The sequence below is a fragment of the Ranitomeya imitator genome, chromosome 1 (assembly GCF_032444005.1).
Source record: "Ranitomeya imitator isolate aRanImi1 chromosome 1, aRanImi1.pri, whole genome shotgun sequence".
Lineage (NCBI taxonomy): Eukaryota > Metazoa > Chordata > Amphibia > Anura > Dendrobatidae > Ranitomeya > Ranitomeya imitator.
This window is the reverse complement of record NC_091282.1, coordinates 600,822,428-600,841,518: the sequence shown is the minus strand read 5'-3', so window position 1 is coordinate 600,841,518 and position 19,091 is coordinate 600,822,428.

The following is a 19,091-nucleotide window of genomic DNA, read 5'->3' as shown; positions in this document are numbered from 1 at the left end:
ATTGGGTGTCCTTTTTGCCTTTGGCCGAGTTCGCCCTTAATAATCGGGCCAGCTACTTTGGTTTCGCCGTTTTTCTGCAATTCTGGGTTCCACCCTCGTTTCTCTTCAGGGCAGGTTGAGTCTTTGGACTGTCCTGGTGTGGATACTGTGGTGGATAGGTTGCAGCAGATTTGGACTCATGTAGTGGACAATTTGACTTTGTCCCAGTAGAAGGCTCAACGTTTCGCTAACCGCAGGCGCTGTGTGGGTCCCCGACTTCGTGTTGGGGATTTGGTTTGGTTGTCATCTCGTTATATTCCTATGAAGGTTTCCTCTCCTAAATTTAAGCCTCGTTTCATTGGTCCATATAGGATTTCTGAGGTTCTTAATCCTGTGTCTTTTCGTTTGACTCTTCCGGCTTCTTTTTCCATCCATAACGTGTTTCATAGGTCATTGTTGTGGAGATACGTGGCACCTGTGGTTCCATCTATTGATCCTCCTGCTCCGGTTTGGTTAAAGGGGAATTGGAGTATATAGTGGAGAAGATTTTGGATTCTCGTGTTCGAGACGGAAACTCCAGTATCTGGTTAAGTGGAAAGGTTATAATTCCTGGGTCTTTGCCTCTGATGTCCATGCTGCCGATCTGGTTCGTGCCTTTCATGTGGCTCATCCTGGTCGGCCTGGGGGCTCTGGTGAGGGTTCGGTGACCCCTCCTCAAGGGGGGGGTACTGTTGTGAGTGGTACTTCGGCTGGTTCTGTCTATGAGCTTCCTTTGGTGGATGAGAGTGGTACTGCGGCTTCTGAGTTTCCTTCCTCAGGTGATGAGGTTAAGTCGTTAGGTGCTGCTCTATTTAACTCCACCTGGTGCTTTGATCCTGGCCTCCAGTCAATGTTCTAGTATTGGTCTTGCTTCCTCCTGGATCGTTCCTGTGGCCTGTCTATCCTGCATAGCTAAGTTCGGCTTGTGTTACTTTTGTTTGCTATTTTTTCTGTCCAGCTTGCTATATTGGTTTCTCTTGCTTGCTGGAAGCTCTGAGACGCAGAGGGAGCACCTCCGTACCGTTAGTCGGTGCGGAGGGTCTTTTTGCCCCTCTGCGTGGTTGTTTGTAGGTTTTTGTGTTGACCGCAAAGCTATCTTTCCTATCCTCGGTCTATTCAGTAAGTCGGGCCTCACTTTGCTAAATCTATTTCATCTCTGTGTTTGTATTTCATCTTTACTCACAGTCATTATATGTGGGGGGCTGCCTTTTCCTTTGGGGAATTTCTCTGAGGCAAGGTAGGCTTATTTTTCTATCTTCAGGGCTAGTTAGTTTCTCAGGCTGTGCCAAGTTGCATAGGGAGCGTTAGGCGCAATCCACGGCTACCTCTAGTGTGGTGTGATAGGAGTAGGGATTGCGGTCAGCAGAGTTTCCACGTCTCAGAGCTCGTCCTATGTTTTTTGGTAAATGTCAGGTCACTTTGTGTGCTCTGAACTTCAAGGTCCATTGTGGTTCTGAATTACCTGTTCATAACAGACACCACTGCTCCCATCTGTACAAACTGTGGCCGATCTGATAGGTAGTCAGTTATCCAATTTCTCATCCCCTCCTCAACCTTCATATCAGTCATCTTTTTGTGTAGTAAAAGTGGCTGCAGAGAGTTAAATGCACTCGAGAAATCGAAGAACATCGTTCGCACCGTGGTTCCGTCAAGTCTCCAGAAATGAATGTACCCTATGTAACAGAGAAAGGATAGCATCATCCACCCCCAATCTATGTCGGTAAGCAAACTGAAGGGTATCGATAAAAGCATTGACCCTCGGTCTTAAGTGAGCAAGCACTAATCTTTCCAAGGCCTTCATAGCGTGAGATGTTAAGGCTACAGGACGATAGTCATTTAGGGTTGCAGGAGAAGTCGTCTTGGGTACCGGCACCAGACAGGAAGTTTTCCATAACACTGGTACCCTCTGTGTTTGTAGACTTCCATTAAATAGGCGTGTAAAGACAGTACACAGCTGGTCTGCACAAACTTTAAGGACACGTGAGCTGAGTCCATCTGGTCCTGCAGCTTTACCAATGTTTAGTGACTTAAACTGCCTCCTCACATCATTTTCGGATACTCTAAAATTGGTCTGCTCATCCTTCAATATCGATGTTGCAGAATTTGCACCCAGTTCCCATCCACTATCAGTTGGCATTACACATGTACTGCTAAATCTATTGAAATACACTATTTGAGAGAGAGAGATGGCACACCCAGGAGTCAGGACTGGCACACAAGCTGAAAGGCCAATATTAATCTCCCACTGATTTTTTTTTTTATTTTTTCAGGGAGAATTTAGAAAACAAATAATAATAATAAAAAAAAAATAGGCTTTCTATGGCCCACTATTTGAGAGAGAGAGAGATGGCACACCCAGGAGTCAGGAGTGGCACACAAGCAGAAAGGCCAATATTAATCTCCCACTTTTTTTTTATTTTTTCAGGGAGAATTTAGAAACAAAATAAAAAAAAAAATAGGCTTTCTATGGCCCACTATTTGAGAGAGAGAGATGGCACACCCAGGAGTCAAGACTGGCACACAAGCAGAAAGGCCAATATTAATCTCCCACTGTTTTTTTTTATTTTTTCATGGAGAATTTAGAAACCAAATTTTTAAAAAAATAAATAGGCTTTCTATGGCCCACTATTTGAGAGAGAGATGGCACACTCAGGACTGGCACACAAGCCCCAAGGCCAATATTAATCTCCCACTGTTTTTTTTTTCAGGGAGAATTTATAAACCCCCTCCCAAAAAAAACAGAAAAATAAAAAGGCTTTCTATGGCCCACTATGTGAGAGAGATGGCACACACAGGGATGGCACTTTAGCAGAAATGCCAATCTTAATCTCCCACAACTTATTTTTTTAGGGAGAATTAAAAAAAAAAAAAAAACAGGGACAATTACTATCTCCCTGCAGTAATCTCAGCCACGTATGGCAGGCAGCAATAAGGAGTGGACTGATGTACAAATTAAATCAAAAGTGTGGACAAACAAACAAGATAGCTGTGCAGAAAGGAAGGAACAACAGGATTTGTGCTTTGAAAAAAGCAGTTGGTTTGCACAGCGGCGTACACACAGCAATGCAGCTATCAGGGAGCCCAATGAGCTACAGCGCTGAGGAAAAAAAAAATGTAGCTTCCACTGTCCCTGCAAACAAAAGGTGGTGTTGGACAGTGGAAATCGCTACAGCACAAGCGGTTTGGTGGTTAATGGACCCTGCCTAACGCTATCCCTGCTTCTGATGAAGCGGCAGCAACCTCTCCCTAGGCTCAGATCAGCAGCAGTAAGATGGCGGTCAGCGGGAACGCCTCTTTATAGCTCCTGTGACACCGCAGACAGCAAGCCAATCACTGCAATGCCCTTCTCTAAGATGGTGGGGACCAGGACCTATGTCATCACGCTGCCCACACTCTGCGTCCACCTTCATTGGCTGAGAAATGGCGCTTTTCGCGTCATTGAAACTCGACTTTGGCGTGAAAGTCGCGTACCGCATGGCCGACCCCACACAGGGATCGGGTCGGGTTTCATGAAACCCGACTTTGCCAAAAGTCGGCGACTTTTGAAAATGAACGATCCGTTTCGCTCAACCCTAGCGGAGACCCTTCCGCCTCACCGCCCCTATGACTGTCCTATTGACATCTTGCCTGGTGCTGAGCCTCCCCAGGGTCGAGTATCCGTTATCTCTCCCGGAGACGGAGGCAATGTCTCAGTACATCCAGGAGAATCTGGCAAGAGGATTCATTAGGAAGTCAGTGTCACCCACAGGGGCTGGGTTCTTCTTTGTGCAGAAGAGGAATGGAGAACTATGTCCATGCATAGACTACAGGGGTCTTAACGCCATCAACGTTAAGAATAAGTACCCACCGCCCCTGATATCTGCGCTCTTTGATAGGCTTTGGGTAGCAAGGGTATTTACTAAACTAGATCAGCGGAGTGCTTACAACCTGATTCGCATCCGTGAGGGGGACGAATGGAAGATGGCTTTTAACACCAGGGATTGGCACTATGAATACCTGGTGATGCCCATCGGGCTCTGTAATGCCCCAGCCGTTTTCCAAGACTTTGTAAATGACATCTTCTGGGGTATGCTCTCCACCTCGGTTGTAGTCTATCTGGATGATATTCTCATTTACTCTCCAGATATAAACTCCCACCGGAGAGATGTTTACAAAGTCTTCGACCTCCTACGGGCAAACTCCCTCTATGCCAAGTTGGATAAGTGTGTGTTTGAGCAAGAGTCTTTGCCTTTCCTGGGCTATATCATCTCGGCCCAAGGATTAGCTATGGATCCTGCCAAGCTACAGGCTGTGATGGACTGGAAGGAACCCCATTCTCTCAAAGCAGTGCAGGTGCAGCGCTTTATGGGGTTCATCAAATATTATTGCCAGTTCATTCCCACTTCTCAACTTTGGTAGCTCCCCTGGTTGCCCGCACCAAGAAGGGAGCTAATCCCAAATTGTGATCGGAGGAGGTCTCCAAGGCCTTCCTCTCAAGTCACACTTCGCTGGCGCTCCCATTTTACATCGCCCTGATGTTGATAAGCAATTTATCATGGAGGTGGATGCCTCTTCCGTGGGTGCTAGAGCAGTCCTCTTCCAGAAGGATGCTCAAGGTTGGAAGCATCCTTGCTTCTTCTTCTCCAAGACCTTCACACCGGCGGAGAGGAATTATTCCGTCGGGGATAGGGAAGTTGGCCTTTTCGGAGTGGAGACACCTCCCGGAGAGGGCTCACTTTCCCTTCCAAGTTTTCACCGACCACAAAAATTTGGTGTATTTGCAAACCGCCCAGCGGCAAAACTCTTGCCAGGCCAGATGGTCCCTGTTCTTCTCCCGGTTCCTCTTTACCCTCCATTTTCTCTCCAGGAGAAGAACACTCGTGCCGATGCTCTCTCCCACTCCTTAGTGTCATCGAAGGAGGAGGAGCAACCTCAGCTTATTGTCCCTTCTGAGAGCCTGAGAACTGTAGCTCTGGTTTCGCTAGAGTCTGTGCCCCCAGGCAAGACTTTCATTCCGTCTAATTTGTGACCGGAAGTTCTCTCTTGGGCTCACTCGTCCAGTGTGGGTGGACATTTTGGGACCAAGAGGACATCTGAGCTTCTGGCAAGGACTTACTGGAGGCCGCATATGGCCCGTGACGTCGGGGACTATATTCGGGTGTGTGTCTCCTGCACCAAGAATCGGTCTCCTCGGCAACGGCCTGCTGGACTACTTTGCCCCCTGCCAGTGGCAGACCGGCCCTGGGAGATAGTCGGGATGGACTTTGTGGTGGGCTTACCCAAGTCTCGTAGCTGCACCATTATCTGGGTAGTCACTGACCATTTTTCTAAAATGGTGCACTTGGTTCCGCTTCCATGGTTACCTTCTGTACGGGCCTTGGAGGCGTTGTTCATTAAACATGTTTTCCGTCTACATGGCATGCCTGACAAAATTGTCGGTGACCGGGGTCCCCAGTTTGCGTCTCAGTTCTGGAGAGAGCTCTGTCGTTTACTCAGCATTGAGCTGAATATCTCTTCAGCGTACCATCCCGAGACGAATGAGTTGGTAGAGAGGGCCAACCGGACTCTGGTCACATACCTGCGACATTTTGTCTCCGCCAGGCAGGATGACTGGGCATCTTTGCTATCATGGGTCGAATTTGCTTTGAACAACGCCGTAGCTGACCACCGGTCAGACCCCATTCCTCCTTAATTATGGCCAGCATCCCCGTGTCCATCTGCCATGCCCGTGTCATCCCCCGATTCTAGGGTGGCAGACTGGGTGGTGGAGGCACGTGACATTTGGGACCGCACATAGGATGCCATCTGGGCCTCCAAGGAGAGAATGAGGGTTTCTGCCGATGCACACCGGCGCCCTACTCTGACCTTTGCTCCTGGCGACTTAGTGTGGCTCTCCGCCCGTAACATCAGGCTGCGAGTTGAGTCCACTCAAGTTTGCGCCTCGCTACATAGGCCCTTTCAAGGTTCTGGAACAGGTTAACCCTGTGGTCTACTGTTTGGTTCTTCCTCCACGCCTAGGTATCACCGATACTTTTCATGTATCCCTCTTAAAGCCCATCTATATGTCCCAGTTTTCCGAGTCATCCACGGACTAGTACGAGGTGAACTCTATCTTGGGGTGCAAGGTGGTACATGGCAAAAAATATCTGGTGGACTGGAAGGGTCACAGCCCAGAGGACAGAATCTGGGAACCTGTGGAGCACATTCAGGCTCTGCTGCTCATTGCAGCCTTAGAACATAGCGGGGCCCAAGGAAGAGGGGGCCCCAGGAGGGGGGTAATGTTAGAGGTTGAGATGCCACCACTACACAGCGGGAATCTCAAACCATGTCCGCTGCGGTCTCCCATTCTCCTCCAGCCACAGTGGAGCCTGCTCAGCGGAGACGTCGATCCCAGCATCTGGCTCAAACTGATACTGTGCAAATGGTTCTGCTGCCTTTCCAGGCTCTGCCTTTGTAGCCAGCACTGATCAGCAGCAAGCAGGACTTTCTGGGACTAAGTTCTGCTTTTCCCATACTGAGCGTGCCCACGGGACGACCTCCCATTAGAGGTTGGGGGTCACATGCTCAAGTCCTGTTGCGACTCCTATTGGACCATCAGGAAGGTCCCTGAGCGCTACAGCTATAAAAGGTTTGCATGGCCGCTCGGCCATGCGCTAGTGTAAACATATTTAGTTGTGTGTGTAGATGAATGCCTGTCGATGGATGAAAGCTCCGAATCATTCCCATCCCTAGTGTTGTTGCCTGCTCACAAATGGTGGAAGCTACCTAGTGCCAGACAGTGCTACTCTGCACATCCAGCACACAATTCAGCGTCTCTCAGCAGCGACCGCCAGTGTTGGGCTCTTTTTTGGCCCTGGTTAGGGTGGTTAGTGGCTTCCGCCAAAGCTGCGTTGTACGCACTCTTGTGCGATAAATTATTATTATTAGTTCAGTTCTATCCCTGACACCACAGTAACGGTGTCAAGCGTAAGAGGTCTAGAGGAACTCTTTCCCCGTATCTTGGGACAGAGTTCTGTGACCCTTTACTTGCGCTCTCTGTGCAGTATCGCGGCCCTGTGATGCAACAGGGTTTGCTTCCTTCATACCGGGTGAAGCTAACCCGTGTGTGTATCACATTATACCGCCATCTAGTCTGCCATTACTGAGCAGCAGGTGTCGTTTCTGCACGGTGGGCCCCGGACTGCGAACGCACCTCATATCCTCTCTAATTATTATTTGGTGCCATGCTCGCTGCCCTTTTTGTGTTTCACAGTAAAGTCATACTGTTGGAGGGCAAGGCTCCAGTGTAGCAGCCTTCCGTTGGTATCAGACATGGTGGGCAGCCAGCTCAGGGGGTTGTGATCGGTCACCACGGTGAAGGCGCGTCCGTACAGGTAGGGCTGCAAAGGTTGCAGGGCCCAAATCATGGCCAGTCACTCCTTCTCGATGGTGGAATAGGCCACTTCCCTCGGCAGAAGCTTTCAGCTCAGGTACAACACGGGGTGCTTTTGGTTCCCCGAGTCCACCTGGCTCAGTAAGTACAGCACCGAGGCCAAACTCGCTGGCGTCGGTCTGCACCAAGAACAGCCGACTGCTGTTGGTGGCTTTTAACACAGGAGAACTGCTCAGGGCTGTTTTCAAAGCCCGGAATCCACCTCACAGCCATCTGTCTAGTCGACTGTTTGGGATAGCTTCTTCCTGGTGAGGTCCGTCAAGGGTTTTGCCAGGCTACTATAGATCTGTATGAAGCACTTATAGTACCCTGCAGTGCCCAGGAAGGACATCATCTGCTTATTGGTCCTTGGGGTGGGCCAGGACACGATTGTGTCCACTTTCCCAGGCTCTGGCCTCATGGAGACCCTGCCTACCCATTGCCCCATGTTGTGGACCTCTCTCATGCCCATCTGGCACTTTCCCAGCTTGATGGTCAGGCCTGATTGGTGAATTCACCTGAGCACCTCCTGGAGATGCTGCAGGTGTTCCTCCCAGGAGAGATTAACTGAAGATGGCAATGTCATCCAGGTACGCCACCGCGTACTTCTCCAGTCCCTGAAGCAGGTGGTTGACCATCCACTGGAAAGTGGCAGGGGCATTCTTCATGCCGAATGTCATGACCGTAGACTAGTAGTATAGTCTGAAGGGTGTGATAAAGGCGGACTTCTCCTGCGCCTTAGGGCTCAGGGGAATCTGCCAGTATCCCCAACTCAGATCCATTATGGACAAATATTCAGTGACAGCTAACCGCTCAAGCAACTCCTTGATGCATGGCATTGGGTCTGAGGCTGTGATGGCGTTGACCACCCTGTAGTCCAAGCAGAACTGGGTTGTCCGGTACTTCTTTGGCACGAGGACTACAGGTGAGGCCCACGTGCTTTTGGACCATTGAATCACCCCAAGTTGTAACATCTCATTGATCTCCTGACATATAACCTATTGCACCTCGTCGGAGATCCGATAGGGTGTTTGCTTAGTAGGGCATGATTCCCGGTGTCCACCTCGTGGACCGCTAACTCAGTCCTTCCAGGTCAGTTGGTGAACATGGCTCGGAAGGATTCCAGCCTGGTTCGCAGCTACGACCGGTGGGTTCGGTAAACAAGGCGCATACATCCACATCCTCGATGGACCCACTGGCCTTGGCTTGGGCCAGTGTTATGACCTGGTGGTGAGGACAATAATGGACCTGGTGGTTAAGAGCACACGGAATGATCTGATAGTTACTAATAATACAGGACAAGCTCTGAGACGTGGGAACTCTGCTGACCGCAATCCCTAATCCTATCACACACACTAGAAATAGCCGTGGAGCGCTCCTGACGCTCCCTAGGCGCCTCGTCACAGCCTAAGGAACTAGCTAGCCCTAAAGATAGAAAAATAAAGCCTACCTTGCCTCAGAGAAATTCCCCAAAGGAACAGGCAGCCCCCCACATATAATGACTGTGAGTTAAGATGAAAATTACAAACACAGAGATGAAATAGATTTAGCAAAGTGAGGCCCGACTTACTGAACAGACAGAGGATAGGAAAGGTAACTTTGCGGTCAGCACAAAAACTACAAAAAGACCATGCAGAGGGCGCAAAAAGACCCTCCGCACCGACTCACGGTGCGGAGGCGCTCCCTCTGCGTCCCAGAGCTTCCAGCAAGCAAGACAAAAATCAAAATAGCAAGCTGGACAGAAAAAATAGCAAACAGAGAAAAACAAGCAGGAACTTAGCTTCTGCTGGGAAGACAGGTCACAAGAACGATCCAGGAGCGAACTAGACCAATACTGGAACATTGACAGGTGGCATGGAGCAATGATCTAGGTGGAGTTAAATAGAGCAGCCAGCTAACGAATTAACCTCGTCACCTGTGGAAGGAACCTCAGAAGCCGCAGCTCCACTCACAACCACCAGAGGAAGCCCATGGACAGAACCAGCCGCAGTACCATTCATGACCACAGGAGGGAGCTTAACAACAGAATTCACAACAGTACCCCCCCCTTGAGGAGGGGTCACCGAACCCTCACCAGAGCCCCCAGGCCGACCAGGACGAGCCAAATGAAAGGCACGAACCAGATCGGCAGCATGAACATCAGAGGCAAAGACCCAGGAATTATCTTCCTGACCATAACCCTTCCACTTGACCAGGTACTGGAGTTTCCGTCTCGAAATACGAGAATCCAAAATCTTCTCCACCACATACTCCAACTCCCCCTCAACCAACACCGGGGCAGGAGGATCAACGGATGGAACCACAGGCGCCACGTATCTCCGCAACAACGACCTATGGAATACATTATGGATGGCAAAAGAAGCTGGAAGAGTCAAACGAAATGACACAGGATTGAGAACCTCAGAAATCTTATACGGACCAATGAAACGAGGCTTAAACTTAGGAGAGGAAACCTTCATAGGAACATAACGAGACGACAACCAAACCAAATCCCCAACACGAAGTCGGGGACCCACACAGCGCCGGCGGTTAGCGAAACGTTGAGCCTTCTCCTGGGACAATATCAAATTGTCCACCACATGAGTCCAAATCTGCTGCAACCTATCCACCACAGTATCTACACCAGGACAGTCCGAAGACTCAACCTGCCCTGAAGAGAAACGAGGATGGAAACCAGAATTGCAGAAAAACGGCGAAACCAAAGTAGCCGAGCTGGCCCGATTATTGAGGGCGAACTCAGCCAAAGGCAAAAAGGACACCCAATCATCCTGATCAGCAGAAACAAAGCATCTCAGATATGTTTCCAAAGTCTGATTAGTACGTTCGGTTTGGCCATTAGTCTGAGGATGGAAAGCCGAGGAAAAAGACAAATCAATGCCCATCCTAGCACAAAAGGATCGCCAAAACCTCGAAACAAACTGTGAACCTCTGTCCGAAACGATGTTCTCCGGAATGCCATGTAAACGAACCACATGCTGGAAAAACAACGGCACCAAATCAGAGGAGGAAGGCAATTTAGACAAGGGTACCAAATGGACCATCTTAGAGAAGCGATCACAAACCACCCAAATGACCGACATCTTTTGAGAGACAGGGAGATCCGAAATAAAATCCATAGAAATATGCGTCCAGGGCCTCTTCGGGATCGGCAAGGGCAAAAGCAACCCACTGGCACGAGAACAGCAGGGCTTAGCCCGAGCACAAGTCCCACAGGACTGCACAAAAGAACGCACATCCCGCGACAAAGATGGCCACCAAAAGGATCTAGCCACCAAATCTCTGGTACCAAAGATTCCAGGATGACCAGCCAACACCGAACAATGAACCTCAGAGATAACTCTACTAGTCCATTTATCAGGGACAAACAGTTTCTCCGCTGGGCAACGGTCAGGTCTATCAGCCTGAAATTTTTGCAGCACCCGCCGCAAATCAGTGGAGATGGCAGACAAAACTACCCCCTCTTTGAGAATACCCGCCGGCTCAGGAACACCCGGAGAGTCGGACACAAAACTCCTTGACAGGGCATCAGCCTTCACATTCTTAGAGCCCAGAAGGTACGAAACCACAAAATCAAAACGGGAGAAAAATAGCGACCAACGAGCCTGTCTAGGATTCAACCGTTTGGCAGACTCGAGATAAGTCAAATTCTTGTGATCCGTCAAGACCGTCACGCGATGCTTGGCTCCTTCAAGCCAATGACGCCACTCCTTGAATGCCCACTTCATGGCCAACAACTCTCGATTGCCAACATCATAATTGCGCTCAGCAGGCGAAAACTTTCTAGAAAAGAAGGCACATGGTTTCATCACCGAGCCATCAGAACTTCTTTGCGACAAAACAGCTCCTGCTCCAATCTCAGAAGCATCAACCTCGACCTGAAACGGGAGCGAAACATCTGGCTGGCACAACACAGGGGCAGAAGAAAAACGATGCTTCAACTCCTGAAAAGCTTCCACAGCCGCAGAAGACCAATTGACGACATCAGCACCCTTCTTAGTCAAATCAGTCAACGGTTTAGCAACACTAGAAAAATTACTGATGAAGCGACGATAAAAATTAGCAAACCCCAGGAACTTTTGCAGACTCTTCACAGATGTCGGCTGAGTCCAATCATAAATGGCCTGGACTTTAACAGGGTCCATGTCGATAGTAGAAGGGGAAAAAATGAAACCCAAAAATGAAACCTTCTGAACTCCAAAGAGACACTTAGACCCCTTCACAAACAAAGAATTAGCACGAAGGACCTGGAACACCATTCTGACCTGCTTCACGTGAGACTCCCAATCATCCGAGAAGACCAAAATATCATCAAAATATACAATCAGGAATTTATCCAGGTACTCTCGGAAGATGTCATGCATAAAGGACTGAAATACTGATGGAGCATTGGAAAGCCCGAATGGCATAACCAGGTACTCAAAATGGCCCTCGGGCGTATTAAATGCTGTTTTCCATTCATCGCCCTGTTTAATACGCACAAGATTATACGCACCACGAAGATCTCTCTTGGTGAACCAACTAGCCCCCTTAATCCGAGCAAATAAATCAGACAGCAGCGGCAAAGGGTACTGAAATTTGACCGTGATCTTATTAAGAAGGCGGTAATCAATACAAGGTCTCAAAGAACCATCCTTCTTGGCCACAAAAAAAAACCCTGCTCCCAATGGTGACGACGACGGGCGAATATGACCCTTCTCCAAGGATTCCTTTATATAACTCCGCATAGCGGCGTGTTCTGGCATAGATAAATTGAACAGTCGGCCCTTAGGAAACTTACTACCAGGAATCAAATTGATAGCACAATCGCAATCCCTATGAGGAGGTAGGGCTCTGGATTTGGGCTCATCAAATACATCCCGGTAATCCGACAAAAACTCCGGGACTTCAGAAGGGATGGATGACGAAATAGACAAAAATGGAACATCACCATGTACCCCCTGACAACCCCAGCTGGACACAGACATAGATTTCCAATCCAATACTGGATTATGGACCTGTAGCCATGGCAACCCCAAAACGACCACATCATGCAGATTATGCAACACCAAAAAGCGAATATCCTCCTGATGTGCAGGAGCCATGCACATGGTCAATTGGGTCCAGTACTGGGGCTTATTCTTGGCCAAAGGCGTAGCATCAATTCCTCTCAATGGAATAGGATACTGCAAGGGCTCCAAGTTTAAACCACAGCACCTGGCAAACTCCAAGTCCATCAAATTCAGGGCAGCGCCTGAATCCACAAATGCCATAACAGAATAGGATGACAAAGAGCAAATCAGAGTAACGGACAAAGGAAATTTCGACTGTACCGTACCAATGGTGGCAGACCTAGCGAAACGCTTAGTGCGCTTAGGACAATCGGAGATAGCATGAGTGGAATCACCACAGTAAAAACACAGCCCATTCCGACGTCTGTGTTCTTGCCGTTCAGCTCTGGTCAAAGTCCTATCACATTGCATAGGCTTAGGTCTATGCTCAGATAATACCGCCAAATGGTGCACAACTTTACGCTCACGCAAGCGTCGATCGATCTGAATGGCCAAAGAGATAGACTCATTCAGACCAGCAGGCATGGGAAATCCCACCATGACATCCTTAAGGGCTTCAGAGAGACCCTTTCTGAAAATTGCTGCCAGCGCACATTCATTCCACTGAGTGAGTACAGACCACTTCCTAAACTTCTGACAATATATCTCTACCTCATCCTGACCCTGACACAGAGCCAGCAAGATTTTCTCTGCCTGATCCACTGAATTTGGTTCATCATAAAGCAATCCAAGCGCCAGAAACGCATCAACATCACGTAATGCCGGATCTCCTGGCGCAAGGGAAAATGCCCAGTCTTGAGGGTCGCCACGTAACAAAGAAATAATGATTTTCACTTGTTGAACAGGGTCACCTGAGGAGCAAGGTTTCAAAGCAAGAAACAATTTACAATTATTTTTGAAATTCAGAAACTTAGATCTATCCCCAAAAAACAAATCAGGAATTGGAATCCTAGGCTCTGACATCGGATTCTGAACCACAAAATCTTGAATGTTTTGTACCCTTGCAGTGAGATTATCCATACAAGAGGACAGACCTTGAATGTCCATATCTACACCTGTATCCTGAACCACCCAGAGGTAAAGGGGAAAAGAGAGACAAAACACACTGCAAAGAAAAAAAAATGGTCTCAGAACTTCTCTTATCCCTCTATTGAGATGCATTAATACTTCGGGCCACCTGTACTGTTATGACCTGGTGGTGAGGACAATAATGGACCTGGTGGTTAAGAGCACACGGAATGACCTGATAGTTACTAATAATACAGGACAAGCTCTGAGACGTGGGAACTCTGCTGACCGCAATCCCTAATCCTATCACACACACTAGAAATAGCCGTGGAGCGCTCCTAACGCTCTCTAGGCGCCTCATCACAGCCTAAGGAACTAGCTAGCCCTAAAGATAGAAAAATAAAGCCTACCTTGCCTCAGAGAAATTCCCCAAAGGAACAGGCAGCCCCCCACATATAATGACTGTGAGTTAAGATGAAAATTACAAACACAGAGATGAAATAGATTTAGCAAAGTGAGGCCCGACTTACTGAACAGACAGAGGATAGGAAAGGTAACTTTGCGGTCAGCACAAAAACTACAAAAAGACCACGCAGAGGGCGCAAAAAGACCCTCCGCACTGACTCACGGTGCGGAGGCGCTCCCTCTGCGTCCCAGAGCTTCCAGCAAGCAAGACAAAAATCAAAATAGCAAGCTGGACAGAAAAAATAGCAAACAGAGAAAAACAAGCAGGAACTTAGCTTCTGCTGGGAAGACAGGTCACAAGAACGATCCAGGAGCGAACTAGACCAATACTGGAACATTGACAGGTGGCATGGAGCAATGATCTAGGTGGAGGTAAATAGAGCAGCCAGCTAACGAATTAATCTCGTCACCTGTGGAAGGAACCTCAGAAGCCGCAGCTCCACTCACAACCACCAGAGGAAGCCCATGGACAGAACCAGCCGAAGTACCATTCATGACCACAGGAGGGAGCTTAACAACAGAATTCACAACAGGCCAGCATGTCCAGGAGGAGGTTTTCCTCCCCATCTTCGGACAGGTTGCTGACTGGTAGGACGTAGGCTTCCTGTTCGTGGTGAGCCTTCATCATATTGACGTGAAAGGCCTTTCGCCTACCCCAAGCGTTGTCAAGTGTGACCACATAGGTGACTGGGTTGAGTTGTTGGTGGACGACGTACGGGCCTTCCCAGGCTGCCTGAAGCTTATCCTTTGGTACGGGGACCAGCACCCACACTTTTTCACCCACGTGGTAGGTCCGCTCCCGGGCGTTCTTGTCGTATCAGTGCTTCTGATCAGCCTGAGCCTGCGTCATGTTGTCATGCACCAACTGCGTCAGGACTCCTTTACCAACCCAAGGTGTCCACGGACTCGCCTGCCAACAGTAGCTCAAAGGGGGAGAACCCCGTTGAGGCCTGCAGAACCTCTCGGTAAGCGAATAGTAGGTGTGGGAGGTACCGCTCCCAGTCGCGTCCTTGGGTCTCAACCAGAATGAGTAGCATCTGTTTGAGGGTACCATTGAAGCGCTCACACAAACCATTGGTCTGTTGGTGATACACACTCAATATCAGACACTTCACCTGCATGTTACAGTGAGCCTCCATTAGGCGAGACATGATTTGCGTCCGTTGTTCGGCAAGCATCTTCTTGGGAAATCCTACCAGTGAAAAGATTACCAACAGTGCATCCACCTTATCTTCCCTAGTTGAGGACAGAGCCACTGCCTCTGGGTACCGGATAGCGTAGTCTACCACAGTAAGGGACGTATTGCTTTCCAGAGCTGCTGGGGATGGCCAGCGGGCCCACAATATTCACCAAGATTCTCTGGAAAGGCTCCTCTATGACTGGCAAAGGGATCAGGGAAGCCTTAAGAGCAGGCCCCGCCTTCCTCACTCTTTGGCAGGTGATACAGGAACGGCAGTAGGTTATAACATCTTTCCCCATCTTGGGCCAATAGAAGTGTTGAGACAGCCGGGCCTTAGTTTTCCTGATCCCCAAGTGTCCAGTGAGTGGAATCTCATGGGCAATCCGCAACAACTCACCCCTGAATTGGTACGGGACAACCAGCTATCTTTCCCTCAACCACTCCTTTTCGGATTGACCGGGACTGTCTCCCGGTATAACCCCTCACTTCCAGAACACCCTCTCTTTATCAGTCACGGAGGTGGGCAAATCGGCAAGGTGTCTCAAATTCTCCAGGCTTGCATCTGAGTGCAAAGCAGCCTGGAACTCCTGGCTGGAGGCAGCCAGAAGTGACGTCAGGGTCCCTTCCCCATGGAAACCCTCTGGGACCTGCTCTGGGTCCATCTCTGGTTCAGTCACGCCTGTGACTGAGGAGGGTCCAGAAGGCTGAACGTTATCTGCGTTCCGGGCACTCTGCGGGTGACAGCAGCTGTGTAGGCTGTCTCCCCGGGGATTTCCTCAGACCCATCAGCCAGTGCTGCTATGGATTCTACCTCCTCATCTTCCCCCAATATCTCAGGAGCACTGCTACCTATGGAGCAGTTACCTTCCTCTGTGGCACTGGACAGTTGCATGGCATCACCTTCCTCACGGTTCCCATGCATCGCCCCATTTCCCTTAACACAATCGCCTGCTCCTGTTAGGGGTTTCTCAGCCATTTCACCCCCAGTGGCTGAGCACTCCTGCAACTGTAGACACATCATCTACAGTAGATAAATGGCTGGCAGGGGTACTGGGGTTGGTTGCAGGCTTACCCCCTCTCCAGCTGGCGGTGACTGGCTTCCGCACTTCGGTTTATGGTTGGCCTCATAGGTGTCAGCAATCTACGCTGCTTTATCGGCGTCTTTGGGCTCTCGGTTCATCACGAACTGTCTCACCTCAGCTTGCCAAAGATGTGGAAACTGGTCTTTGATTATCAGGTCTCGCAGTTGCTCAATGGTGATCGTTGACAGTCCTTGGATCCACTGGTCAAAGTGGGTCCTGAGTCCATGCACCACATCACTGTAACTATCTTGTGGTCCATGTTGGATGTTGCGGAACTATCTACGGTAAACCTCAGGAGTCAGTCGGGACTTTATCAGGGCCTGCTTGATGGCCTCATAGTCTCCATCTTGGTCTGGTGGAAGAGAAGCAAATGCTTCCAGAGCTTTGCCTTTGAGCCCTGGGGTTAGGTATCGGGCCCATTCTTCCACAGGCAGCCAGTACTGTCTGCAGGCTTTCTCAAAGGCCCTCAGAAAAGTGTCCAAGTCCCCATCCTTTTCCATCACAGGAAAGTGCTCTGGCCGGGGTTTAGGGGACGGAGCGTTGCTGGACTCACTGTTCCGCGTGGTAGATGGTACTGCCCTGAGTTGGGCCATCAGCAGTTCATGGTCCCTCTGAGCTTGGGCCTCCCGCTCGGCTCTCTCGGCCTCCTGCTGGGATCTCTCTGCCTCCTGCTAACCAGATCACTAATACTCTATTATCCCACCGCACTGCCACCAATATGTCATGAACCGGGAGTGTTTGGTTGCCCCCACTTCTTTCTTCATGGGATTTAGTTATATCCCATTTCCCAGTTCCTGTTTGGAACTTGCAGCTCTCTGGTGCCCCCTTTACCCTGAGGTCAGTCAGGGAACTGCACCTAGGATAATTAGTCACCACAGAGGCTGCCTGGTCGTGTGCTGGTGTCACGATAATGGGAATATGCCATGTTTGAGTATCGGCCCTAATGCAGCAGTTCTTTTGGTGGGTGGGGCAATTGGAAGGGTGTCTGTCAACGTGCAGCATGTCACCGTGGGGGGCCATGTCGCTACAGGCCTCAAGGACACCGAGGCTGAATGAACCCTCATCCGACCCGAACTGGCGGCCCCAGAAGAGATTATTCTGGGGAAAACCCTGACTGTCACTGGGATTGGGGTCATCTGCTGTCCCCTGCCAATGGCCCGGGTACATATAGATTGGTGTGCCGGGAGCGTGGTGAAGGAAGTGGGGCTGTCTGATAACTTGCCCACTGACGTTTTATTGGGGACTGATTTGGGGAGGATGGTTGCATACTATGTCCCTGACTCCCCTCCCCGATCGTATGCTGATGATAGCGATGTGAAATTGCATGTGTTACCTGACCATGCTTTACTGATTAATGATGTACTTGATAATGATTTTTCTGAAAATGCCGAGGATAGTACTGATAATGCTAATGATGAAAATGTGCAAGTGTTACCTGCTAACCATTTGTATCCTAGGAATGATGTGTTTACAGGTGCAGGAGTGCTCAGCCATGTCGCTCTGCGGGGTGGGATGGCTGAGGAACCCCTAACAGGAGCAAGCGATGGTGCTATGGGAAATGGGGAGATGCATGGGAACCGTGAGGAAGGTTATGCTGTGCAACTGACCAGTGCCACAGAGGAAGGTAACTGCCCCTTAAGTAGCACTGCTTCTGAGGTAATGGGGGTGGATGGGGAGGTAGTACTAGTACCCATAGCAGCGCCGGCTGATGGGTCTGTGAAAATCTCCGGGGAGACAGCTTACATAGCTGCTGTCACCCGCAGAGTGCCCAGAACGCAGATAATGTTCAGCCTTCTGGACCCTCCTCAGAGATGGACCCGGATCAGGTCCAAGAGGGTTCCTGTGGGGAATGGACCCTGACGTCATTTTTGGCTCCCCTAGCCAGGAGTTCCAGGCTACTCTGCACTCAGATGCGAGCCTGGAGAATTTGAGACTATTGCTGAGACGCCCACCTCCGTGACTGATAAGGAGAGGGTGTTCTGGGAACTAGAGAGGTTGTACCGGGAGACAGTACCCAGAAAATCCCAAAAGGAGTGGTTGAGGGAAAGACAGCTGGTTGTCCCGCACCAATTCAGGAGTGAGTTGTTGCAGATTGCCCATGAGATCCCGCTCGCTGGACACTTGGGGATCAGCAAAACTAAGGCCCGGCTTTCTCAACACTTCTATTGGCCCAAGATGGGGACAGATGTGACAAACTACTGCCGCTCCTGTATCACCTGCCAAAGAGTGGGGAAGGCGGGGCCTGCTCTTAAGGCTCCCCTGATCCCTTTGCCAGTAATAGCGGAGCCTTTCCAGAGGATCGAGGTGGACATTGTGGGCCCGCTGGCCGTCCCCAGCAACTCTGGAAGGCAATATGTCCTCATTGTGGTAGACTATGCTACCCGGTACCCAGAGGCAGTGGCTCTGTCCTCAACTAGGGCACTTAAGGTGGTGGATGCACTGTTGGCTATCTTTTCACAGGTAGGATTTCCCAGGGAGATGCTTACCGATCAAGGGACCCAATTCATGACTCGCCTAATGGAGGCTCTCTGTAAGAAAATGCAGGTGAAGCGTCTGGTATCGAGTGCGTATCACCCACAGACCAATGGCTTGTGTGAGCACTTCAACAGTACCCTCAAACAGATGCTACGCATGCTGGTTGAGACCCAAGGGCGTTACTGGGAATGGTACCTCCCCCACCTGCTATTCACTTACCGAGAGGTAGGCCTCAACAGGGTTCTCCTCCTTCGAGCTCCTGTACGGCAGGCGAGTCCGGGACCCCTTGGATTGGTAAGGGAATTCTGGGAAGAGGAGTCGAACCCTTCTGAAGTGTCCATAGTGGAGTATGTCATGCGCTTCCGTGACAAAATGCAGGCCTTGATGCAATTGGTGCATGACTCAGGCTCAGGCTGATCAGAAGC